We start from the raw sequence: 12,721 nt of genomic DNA on the forward strand, positions 1-12,721 counted from the left end.
TATATATTGGCCTCACGAAGGAGAAAGTATCGCTCAAGCTTGGGGGAGGCTGAAGTCAATGTTATATTCATGCCCCAATCATGAGCTCTCAAGAGAAATGATTATTCAAAACTTTTATGCTCCGCTTTCTCTCAACAATCGCACCATGCTCGATACTTCTTGTGTTGGGTCTTATATGATGAAGACTATTGAATTCAAGTGAGACTTATTGGAAAGAATTAAAGCAACTCTGAAGATTGGGATTCTGACGATGGTAAGGAGTCAGGTATGACACCTAAGTTTGATTGTGTTAAATCTTTTATGGATACCGATGCTTTTCGTGGATTTAGCACTAAATATGGACTTGACTCTGAGATAGTAGCTTCCTTCTGTGAATCATTTTCTACTCATGTTGATCTCCCTAAGGAGAAGTGGTTTAAATATAATCCCCCACTGAAGTAAAAGTAGTTGCACTTGTTATAGTTGAAGAAAAAGTTATCACTTATGATGATTCTATTGTTCCTTCTACGTATATTGAGAAACCACCTTTCCCTGTTAGGATAAAGGATCATGCTAAAGCTTCAAATGTGGTTCGTAAGAGTAATACTATAACATATACACCTCCTGAGCAAATTAAAGTTGAACCTAGTATTGCTATGATTAAAGATCTCTTGGCTGATAATATTGATGGGCATGTTATTTATTTCTATGATGAAGCTTCTAGAATTGCTAGACCCGATGCTAAGAAACATAGACCTGTTGTAGGCATGCCTGTTATTTCTGTTAAAATAGGAGGTCATTGTTATCATGGCTTATGTGATATGGGTGCTAGTGATAGTGCAATACCTCATTCCTTATATAAAGAAATAATGCATGACATTGCACCTGCTGAGATAGAAGATATTGCTATTACAATTAAGCTTGCCAATAGAGATACTATTTCACCAATTGGGATTGTTAGAGATGTTGAAGTCTTGCGTGGGAAGGTTAAATATCCTGCTGATTTTCTTGTTCTTGATTCCCCACAAGATGACTTTTATCCCATTATATTTGGTAGACCCTTCTTGAACACTCTTATTGCTAAGATTGATTGCGAAAAGGATGTTGTTATGATTGGTTTAGGAGATATGTCTCATGAGTTTAATTTTGATAAATTTCGTAGACAACCCCATGATAAAGAATTGCCTAGTAAGGACGAAATTATTGGTCTTGCTTCTATTGTCGTGCCTCCTACTGATCCGTTAGAACAATATTCGCTAGACCATGAAAATGACATGTTTATGAATGAAAGAAGGGAGATAGATGAAGTATTCTTTAAATAGCGGCCTATTCTGAAACACAACTTGCCAGTTAAAATCCTAGGGGATCCTCCTCCACCCAAGGGTGATCCCGTGTTTGAGCTTAAACCATTACCTGATACTCTTAAATATGCTTATCTTGATGAAAAGAAGATATATCATGTTATTATTAGTGCTAACCTTTCAGAGAAGGAAGAGGAAAGATTATTGAAAACTCTGAAGTAGCACCGTGCTGCTATTGGATATACTCTTGATGATCTTAAGGGCATTAGTCCCACTTTATGCCAACACAAAATAAATTTGGAAGAAGATGCCAAACCAGTTATTGATCACCAACGACGGTTAAATCCTAAGATGAAAGAAGTGGTAAGAAAAGAAATACTAAAGCTCCTTGAGGCAGGTATAATTTATCCCGTTGCTAATAGTCAGTGGGTAAGTCCTATCCATTGTGTCCCTAAGAAGGGAGGTATTACTGTCGTTCCTAATGATAAAGATGAATTGATCTTGCAAAGAATTATTATAGGTTATAGGATGGTAATTGATTTTTGTAAATTAAATAAGGCTACTAAAAATATCATTACCCTTTACCTTTTATTGATCAAATGCTAGAATGACTATCCAAACATACACATTTCTGCTTTCTAGATGGTTATTCTGGTTTCTCTCAAATACCTGTGTCAGCGGACGATCAAGCAAAGACTACTTTTACTTGCCCTTTCGGTACTTTTGCTTATATACGTATGCCTTTTGGTTTATGTAATGCACCCGCTACCTTTCAAAGATGCATGATGGCTATATTCTCTGACTTTTGTGAAAAGATTTGTGAGGTATTCATGGTTGATTTCTCCGTTTATGGAACCTCCTTTGATGATTGCTTGAGCAACCTTGAACGAGTTTTGTAGAGATGCGAAGATACTAATCTTGTTTTGAATTGGGAGAAGTGCCACTTTATGGTTAATGAAGGCATTGTCTTGGGGCATAAAATTTCTGAAAGAGGTATTGAAGTTGATAAAGCTAAAGTTGATGCTATTGAAAAGATGTCGTGTCCCAAGGATATTAAAGGTATAAGAAGTTTCCTTGGTCATGCTAGTTTTTATAGGAGGTTCATTAAGGACTTTTCTAAAATCTCTAGGCCTCTGACTAATTTATTGCAAAAATATATTCCTGTTGTCTTCGATGATGATTGTGTAGAAGCATTTGAAATACTTAAGAAAGCTTTGATTTCTGCACCTATTGTTCAGCCACCTGATTGGAATTTACCCATTGAAATCATGTGTGATGCGAGCGATTATGTTGTAGGTGATGTTCTAGGACAAAGAGTTGATAAGAAACTAAATGTTATTCAATATGCTAGAAAAACTCTAGACACTACTTAGAGAAATTATGCTACTACTGAAAAAGAATTCTTAGCAGTTGTATTTTCTTGTGATAAGTTCAGACCTTATATTGTTGATTCTAAAGTAACTATTCACATTGATCATGCTGCTATTAAATATCTTATGGAAAAGAAAGACGCTAAACCTAGACTTATTAGATGGGTTCTCTTGCTACAAGAATTTGATTTGCATATTACTGATAGAAAGGGAGCTGAGAACCCCGTTGTAGACAACTTGTCTAGGTTAGAGAACGTTCTTGATGACCCACTACCTATTGATGATAGCTTTCCTGATGAACAATTAGCTGTAATAAATGCTTCTAGTACTACTCCATGGTATGCTGATTATGCTAATTACATTGTTGCTAAATTTATACCACCTAGTTTCACATACCAGCAAAATAAAAGGTTCTTTTATGATTTAAGACATTACTTCTGGGATGACCCACACCTTTATAAAGAAGGAGTAGATGGTGTTATTAGACGTTGTGTACCTGAGCATGAACAAGAATAGACCCTACGCAAGTGTCACTCCGAGGCATATGGAGGACACCACGCTAGAGATAGAACTGCACATAAGGTATTGTAATCCGGTTTTTATTGGCCTACTCTCTTCCAAGATGCCCGTAAGTTTGTCTTGTCATGTGATGAATGTCAAAGAATTGGTAATATTAGTAGACGTCAAGAAATGCCTATGAATTATTCTCTTGTTATTGAACCATTTGATGTTTGGGGCTATGATTATATAGGACCGTTTCCTGCCTCTAATGGGTATACACATATTTTAGTTGTTGTTGATTACGTTACTAAGTGGGTAGAAGCTATTCCAACTAGTAGTGCTGATCATAACACCTCTATTAAGATGCTTAAAGAAGTTATTTTTGCGAGGTTTGGAGTCCCTAGATACCTAGTGACTGATGGTGGTTCACATTTTATTCATGGTGTTTTTCATAAAATGCTTGCTAAATATGATGTTAATCATAGAATTGCATCTCCATATCACCCACAGTCTAGTGGTCAAGTAGAGTTGAGTAATAGAGAGCTCAAATTAATTTTGCAAAAGACTGTTAATAGATCTAGAAAGAATTGGTCCAAGAAACTTGATGATGCATTATGGGCTTATAAAACTGCATATAAGAATCCTATGGGTATGACTCCATATAAAATGGTTTATGGAAAAGCACACTTACCTCTCGAACTAGAACATAAGGCATATTGGGCCATTAAAGAGCTCAATTATGATTTCAAACTTGCCGGTGAGAAGAGGTTATTTGACATTAGCTCACTTGAGGAATGGAAAACCCAAGCATATGAGAATGCCAAACTGTTTAAAGAAAAAGTTAAAAGATGGCATGACAAAAGGATACAAAAGCGTGAGTTTAACGTAGGTGATTATGTGTTGCTATTGAACTCTCGTTTAAGATTTTTTGCAGGAGAACTTCTCTCTAAATGGGAAGGCCCTTACGTCATCGAGGAGGTCTATCGTTCAGGTGCCATAAAAATCAACAACTTCGAAGGCACAAATCCGAAGGTCGGTCAAAGAATCAAACATTATATCTCAGGTAATCCTATAAATATTGAAACTAATATTATTGACACCGTAACCCCGGAGGAATACATAAGGGACACTTTCCCGAACGTTTCAGACTCCGAAAATGAATAGGTATGTGGTACGGTAAGTAAGCCGACTCCAAAACAGTTCTAACAGCAATTTTTCTCCGTTTTCGAATATTTAAGAAAATAGGAAAATAAGAAGTAGTCCGGGAAGGACACGAGGTCCCCCCTGCCTCGTGGGCACCTCATGTGCTCTCCGGACTCCGTTTTCTTGCACGATACTTCTTTTGGTCGGTAAAAATTCATTATATAATCTCCCAAAGGTTTTGACCACCGTATCACGCAAAAATCCTTTGTTTTTGTCTTGAGCTGTTTCTGCCGCATATAAGAGCAATATGTCATCCCAGGATTCGGAGGGAGAAAGCTATGTGGCTGATTACCTTGTAGACCCTAAGGTCTATGGAGACGTGGAGCACTCTGGCTGGACCACGGAGGAAGAAGAAGACTACGAGCCTAAGGGAAAGGAGGAGCCGAGCTCAGATGAAGATGAAGTCCCATTACCTCAACCTAGGGACATGCATGTGGAGTTTAAAAAGTCAAGCCTCCCTGATAGAGCAAAGAAACCAAAGATCGAGTTTATTCCTTTTCGTCTCTTGCAGGAAAACAAACAGGAACTATGCAAAAGGATATTAACCTTGAGCAGGAAATTGATGATCTAAGGGAGAAAAATTCCATCCTCAAGCGTAAATTGAGGAGAAAGCCTACATCACCAACAACTCCACCATCACCATCCCCGAGGACATAAACACATGGGTATGGGCACTCCCCTTGGCAACTGCCTAGCTTGGGGGAGTTGCCTCGGTATCGTATCACCATCACACTCCTATCTTTACCATTTTTCTTAGTTCAATCCTTTTGGTAATATTTTGGTTTAGTAGAATAAAATTTTGGTATGAATTATTTTTGAGTTTTGCTTTGTGATCCCTCTATGTAATCGAGTCCGTGAGCTATATATAATAAAGATTAGTGTTGAGTCAAGGGCTTTGCTATCTTACTATGATCTTAAGTGCATAAAAGAATAAAAAGAATAAAAGAGTTCATATTGATCTTATGGATAGTAATGACTTCACATATAGAGAGTATGATGATTAAAAGTTGTTGAGAGTTGGCAAACATAGTTTTGGTCATTGTTGCAATTGATAGGAGGTAATAAAGAAAGAGAGGTTCTCACATATAAATATACTATCTTGGACATCTTTTATGATTGTGAGCACTCATTAAAGTATGACATGCTAAAGAGTTGATGTTGGACAAGGAAGACAACGTAATGGGTTATGTTTTCTCACATCTTAGTTAAAGTATATTGTCATGGATCGTCCAACATGTTGAGCTTGCCTTCCCCCCCCCCCATGCTAGCCAAATTCCTTGCACCAAGTAGAGATACTACTTGTCCTTCCAAATATCCTTAAAACCAGTTTTGCCATGAGAGTCCACCATACCTACCTATGGATTGAGTAAGATCCTTCAAGTAAGTTGTCATGTTGCATGCAATAAACATTGGTCTCTAAAGATGTATGACTTATTAGTGTGGAGAAAATAAGTTTTATACGATCGTGTGATATGGAAGTAATAAAAGCGACGGACTGCATAATAAATGTTCATATCACAAGTGGCAATATAAAGTGACGTTCTTTTGCATTAAGGTTTCGTGCATCCAACCAAAAAGCACATGACAACCTCTGCTTCCCTCTGTGAAGGGCCTATGTTTTACTTTATGTCTTTTACATTATGCAAGAGTCAAGGTGATCTTCACCTTTCCCTTCTACATTTTATCCTTTGGCAAGCACCTCGTGTTGGAAAGATCCTGATATATATATATATATATATATATATATCCAATTGGATGTAAGTTAGCATGAACTATTATTGTTGACATTACCCATGAGGTAAAAGATTGGGAGGCAACACAATAAGCCCCTATCTTTCTCTGTGTCTGATTAAAACTCCATAACCATAAGTATTGCGTGAGTGTTAGCAGTTGTGGAAGACTAAATGATAGTTGAGTATGTGGACTTGCTGAAAAGCTCTATTATTGACTCTTTCCAATGTTATGATAAATTGCAATTGCTTCAATGACTGAGATTATAGTTTGTTAGTTCTTAATGAAGTTTCTGAATCATACTTGACATTGTGAATAAATTGTTACTTGAGCATAAGAAATCATATGACAATATATATATAGGGAAAATGCCTCCTACTACCGGGTGTAGCTACACCCATTTCTCATATACTATCATGTGGTAGTATATACTCTACTTTATTATTTTTAGTATGTTCATATACTACATCTAAGATACTCCAAAGTGAGTTATATGAAAAAATTGCAAGTGAGCTCATGATTTTATTGTATTTGTGAAATACGTACATATTTATACGCGAAATAGAGTATGCACAAAATATGATACATACTACCAAAAAAGTAGTATATATATAACTAAACATTATTATATACTACATACTACGCGTACATACTCTCCGGTATGATAGATACTACCTAGAACGTATTAAACAAAAGTGGGAGTAACTACACCCGGTAGTAGGAAAAATTTGTCATATATATATATATATATATATATATATATATATATACATCTGGGCTATTCTGTTACGCGTAACAGAATATTATTCTGTTACCCTTTTTGAACTAACAGTTTCAGGTGGTTGTACTAATGTTTTCGAAGCATTTGAACTGATGCTTTCAGTTGTGTTTAACAGATCGTCTTCTTTAGTTCAAAAACTTTTGGTAATTTTTTTGTCGGAACGTGGCGTGTAATATATCGTTGGAAAGCTCTTGACAACCATATTTCAAGTATATTGAACGTTTTTGCAAAATTATTATGGTTTAAGAGCAGTTTGAAAAAACTGTTTTTTTCAAAACCGAAAACGTGAATCGTATTTTGGACTCAATTTTCAAATGGTTTGTCGGAATTGAGCAAATATGATGGCGTTGGAAAGCTGGTGAAAATCCGCATCTTCCATATATGTATTGTTTTTCTAATTCTATATGATTTAGAAGTAATTTGAAAAACGGTGAAATTCTAGGCGAAACGTATTTTCATGATTTTTTGCAAACTGTTTGTCGGATTGACGCAAATGATACAACATTGGAAAGCTATGGAAAATGCACAACTTTTTCGTATAGACATGTTTTTCTAATTCCTTATGGTTTAAAAACAAATTTAAATACGGTCAAATTTGATTTTGAACGCGATTTTTTTAAAAAGTTTGTCGAAATATGGCAAATAATATACCGTTGGATAGCTATCGAAAATGCGAAACTTAGTCATGTTTTCTCTACTTCACAACCGTTTAAAAGTAATTTTGAATATGTCATGACGGATCCTGCTGTTTTCTCGTCTGAAAAACAGAGTAATCGTACTGATATATGTGTATGTATGTACTGAGCTATTTTTTGTAGAGTAATTTTGAATGGTTCCAAAAAAGGGTACTTGTACTGATGCTTGCATGGGTTTGTACTAAGCATGTTTTCATTAACTAGACTTTGCTCTGTTTTTTGGGTAATATTTTTCTCTTAAGTTTTCAACGGTTTACTGTATCATCGCCCTTGTACTTGTATGGTTTGTATCAACGAACTGAATGATATTTTATTCAAAAAGAAAATGTGTTTGTTTTGTTTTGTTTTAATTCAACATTTTTTTGACAACGTTGTTCTGAACTTCTCTCATTTTACGACTTGTACTGAGGTACTTACTAAGCAGGATTTTCATGGGGTTTCTTTTTTTTGCGTGAACTTTACAATTTGATTTTCTGCCATTTCTTTTATTCCGAACAGACCATGGTACTTACTACGCCCGAACTGGGGTGGCTGTCGCGTGTCTCGGCGTGTTTTGAACTCGATTATATTGTTTCATCAATTTACTGCCCATTTTTTTCATCACACTTGAGAGAGTGATTAATAGGTTTACTTACTGGCCAGTAACACATGAACTCCTCAGGCAATAATACATGAACTACTAGGAACATAAATTTTCATCGAGCACTTGAAAACATTAAACATTACATAAAGAGAAGCATCGAACAGTGAATGTAAAAATAACTCCCACATCCATCATATACTGGGAGCTTCCACTTGAATAGGAAAATTTGTTTATCCCGTAACTTCGTCAACAGTTTGAGCTTGCATGTTTTATATCATTGAACTGAATGATATTTTTTCAAAAAAAATAAATCATGTGTGTTTCCTTTTTTTGTTGAACTCAATATTTTTTGCAACAATGCTTTGAACTTCTCTCATTTTGCGACTGGAACTTTTACCATTTGAATTTCTGTGTTTTCTTTTCTTCTGAGCTTTTTCCCCAAAGTTACCTGGTACGCCATGTTTGAACAACTTTTGTAGTTGTGAACTTGTCATGTTTTTACAATGCCAAGCTAGCAAATAGTAGGAGATTAAGCCAGCGAAGGGGCTACAGTAATACAACAGTCAGATCGATAGCAGTGGTTACCAACATATAAATGAACTTGTAACAAACTTGCACACGACCCGACAACACAATACACATATGGATGAACGCACACCGAGTAGCTCCAAATAAAAATGTACGACCACGCAGGAGGTTGCATATGGATGAAGTGACGACCCGTTTTTTCTCGTACCGAAGCTTCTCTGTACTGAAGCTTGTTTCCAGAAATCATATCAGTGGGTTATTAAACACCTGCAACAACATCAAAATAGGAACACTAGGAAAAGAGGACGCCGCTATACAGGAACTATAGTGGACAGACCAACATAAATCCTCAAGCAATAATCAAGAGAGTTCACAATCTCCATGGAAGATGCCTATGAATTCACCATGGAAGGACCTCCCACTCCCCTGCACTATCTCCTTCCACTCCCTGCACACACACACGGAGCAGAGAGAGGATGAGAGGGAGATGACTACGCCGGATCGAGGACGGAGCAGAGGGTGGCCTGCATGCAACTCTTCTCCTGACCGGCTGTGGAGCGTGCTGTTGTACTGACGAGGCAAGTGTCCAAATATATCACCTAAATCAGTTCAAAGAATTTTACAAAAACAAGCAGGGAACAAAGACAAAAGTCATGTATGGCTATTAGGCACAACTTCTATATATAGAAGGATTAGTAAGGGTCTCAAGAATCGACTACATTATTTCAGTCAACTCAATCTTCATCAGTACTAGAATGACTGGACAAGAAGTTTAGATTTGTAGCAGCACACGCACCAAACTTGCAGAGTTTTTCTTCAACATTTTTAGGTGATTGCATCAATAGTATGATTGGAAAAATATTTCAGATTTGTAACAGCACACACATGATACTTATAGAATTTTATGGAAATGCATGAGTTCTGATTTATCAGTACATAGTTTTATGGAAATGCATGAGTTAACTTCTTCTAGGCACTATCTGGACATGGTGAAGACTAGCTAATGTAAGGATAGGAAGAGAACACTTAGTATTGAATTTTTTTCCAAGTATGTATTGAACTGATTTTTTTTCAATGAGCTGTTGTAGTATAGGTACTAGAGCTACCAGCATCTTTTTATATATCATGATAAAAAGCAAACAAACATGCATCATCTCCACCAGACCATTCTCTCATCATCTTCAGAACATACATACTAGAGAAAAATGAACTGACAATAGAAGAAATTTATACTTTTTTGGGACTGTATCATGTAATACCACATCCAGAAAGCATGCCAAGCGAAATGTATATGTATTTTTAGTTGAAGAACTAGCAGTCTTGCAGCACAACAGGCACATCATGGTGCTATTAACTAACTTACAGAGATCCTTTCTGCTTTGTAGTAGTACCTGAGGTTACAAGGGTCGGAAATTTACCATTTGACGGCCTTCACGCCACCAGCAGCACCGGAGGTGACCTCGTGTCTCCTGCTATCGACGGGGAACAGGAGCTGGATCCACGGGGAAGAAGGTGGTAGGAGTGCCTTATCTCTCTGATCTCTCACGGGGGCGCCGTGCTCAACGTCGAGGTGCAGGGCAGTGGCAGAGGTGAATGGCCTGATCGCTGCATCGTCGCACAGCCTCGTGTGGCAGAGGTTAACGACTTGTGGTGGTAAGGGTGAACTGCTTGAGCATTGCATCGTCAAACGGCCTTGTGTGGAGGCAGTGAATGGCCTAGGCGCTGCGCACAGAGAGCGCTAGGCACGAGGCCGCAGCGGCTGCCGGCGACGATGGGTTGCACGAGCAGGGCAGAGCCCAGATCGAACTTACGTGGAGATGGCCGCGAGCGGGAAGCAGGGCTTGCACGACAGCAGGATGCGAGTCCCTTTTTTCCCATGCTTGCTCCACGACCTAATGGGGTGCGTCAGTGTCTTCAAAGTGGATGACATCGGAGGAAGGGCGGGAGCCAGGGGAAGACCTGTAGAAAAATCAGAAGAGAAATTTTAAGGAGAAGAAGATTACAAGTTTGCAACCATTGAAGAATTAAGTCCGTATGGCTAGTAGCTATGCATGTTTTAAGTGAAATCTCAGTGAAAGTAATTTTGTACTCCCCATATAGTAATACCTGGACTTGCTGTCACATGTGTTCTTTATATCAATACTGGACTATTTTTATATATCTTTATAACAATACTGGACTATTTTTTTTGTATGGATTGTTTGTATAATACATACTGTACCACAGTATATCCTATAGATATTCTTCATCATAAAGGACCACAACAGCCATCATTTCAAAAATGAAGATAGAGCGAAAAATAGAATTTACCTTCAGTCTTGACAGCGAGCCTCTCAAGATCATGATCTGCAGGGAAAAGAATGGAGCAATATAGGTAAAAATATCATACAAATCAGATGAACTATCACATGCAATAGATTATTTTCTAATATGTGTACTGTTTGTATAATATATGAAGGATACAGTTCAAATTTCAATCAGACAAAAAAAATCAATATTTCTAATCTGCAACAAAGCATTTTTTTTCGGGCAAGTGAAAATAGTGAGACATTGAACTCTATCTAACACACACCCGCCCTATTTTTTTGTTTATGTCTGAACTGATGGTATAATACATTGTGAGTTGCTAATAGTGTTTTTGTTTTTTCTCCTATAAGAAACATGTTCTTTTCTTTGTATGATATGTAAAACTGAACTATTTCTCCAACACACATCAAACAATTCCCATTGTTCTCTATGAACTGAGGAAAGAATAAATAGTGAACCACTAGTAATCTACTGATGTTTGACATCGGAAACAAGTTCTTCTCCACTTTAGGCATTACGAAAAACATGTGTAGAGCACAAGTGCACCACGAGGTCAGCGTCAGGTTTGATTATGGAGGAGCACACGATCTAGAAAAAATGTACGGGGGAAGGGAACTTGCTACTGGTTGAGAGAGAGAGAGAGGAGGCACCTACTGCTAGTTGAGAAGGAGCGCTCCAGCAGGGACTCGTGTCCCTGGTCATCCGCTCCGCTGCGGAAGACGGCGCTCTGACGTGGACTTGTAGGGGAGGACCTCGGGGGTGGAGGCAGAGGAGGTGAGCCATGGAGGAAGGGGCTGGGTGGCGACTCGCTAGGGGACGTGTTGGGTGAGGCTGTATTCGTACCAAAATGACAGAACAAGTAGTTGGATTAGCCAATATCTGAGAGACCAATAATATTTGTACAATTCAATCTCACATCAACAAAATGAGATAGGATAGTAACAATTTATATATGAATGTAGTATCAGCTCGTCTATCAAATTGTTGTAGTAGTCCATGCCCTCAGGGTTTGTCTGTCCTATTCCATCTACAAAATGTGGTACCAAGAATCAGAATTATTCAAAAAGTAATTACAGTCTACGTTTAGTTGCATACACTTGTACACTACTAGTACTTACCAGGGAGTAAGGTGAGGACAAGAAATGCGAATCTGTATGCATCCCAAATCCATCTTGTGCATACGCTTTATATCTTCCCGAGATCCAAGGATTTGCTTATGTATAAAATCAAAGAAACTGACGGACTTCATCAACCCGCAGTCTGTCTGAACTCTTCGAATTTCAGAGATAACAGCTCTTTTCACGCGCAATTAGTTCTTACCTTTTTGTAATGATGGTACTGATCTGTTTGTAATGATGGTACTGATCTTCTGAAACATATGTTGTGGACCCTTCAGACAAGTGACCTGCCATCGCAAACTTAGGATATTGGATTTATCTCCAAGATTAGACAGTAAATCAAGTGGCCTTCTACTGATTGCTTAAGCATTTGTGCATGTAAACTTATTTGCTGAACTGCTACAATTTTTCTGCTTCGCACTTACTACTTCTCAAGGGTGTACTGATATCAAACCTCTAAAAAAATATGTATAGTTTACGTCAATGGAGGCAGTGTGTAGCAGTCGAGCATGTAGTGCATGTGCTAGCTGCCAAAACTGTTTGTGGTGCCGCTATTGCAGAAAGCATGCTGGCCGCATCGCCGGCAAGCTTCCATAGAATTGAGACTTGCAGAATTCAAACTAA

General features: G+C 37.8%; 1 long non-coding RNA gene across 1 annotated transcript; it reads right to left on the minus strand.

The window, feature by feature from the left end:
• Positions 1 to 11,931: 11,931 nt before the first annotated feature.
• On the minus strand, positions 11,932 to 12,427 carry LOC119304732. The gene is made up of 3 exons (XR_005148451.1): positions 12,300 to 12,427; positions 12,098 to 12,192; positions 11,932 to 12,006 (listed from the first exon to the last, which is right to left on the minus strand). It is a non-coding gene; the product is annotated as an uncharacterized LOC119304732 (long non-coding RNA).
• Between the last annotated feature and the right edge of the window lie 294 nt (positions 12,428 to 12,721).

Source organism: Triticum dicoccoides, chromosome 1B, assembly GCF_002162155.2.
Source record: "Triticum dicoccoides isolate Atlit2015 ecotype Zavitan chromosome 1B, WEW_v2.0, whole genome shotgun sequence".
Taxonomy (NCBI): domain Eukaryota; kingdom Viridiplantae; phylum Streptophyta; class Magnoliopsida; order Poales; family Poaceae; genus Triticum; species Triticum dicoccoides.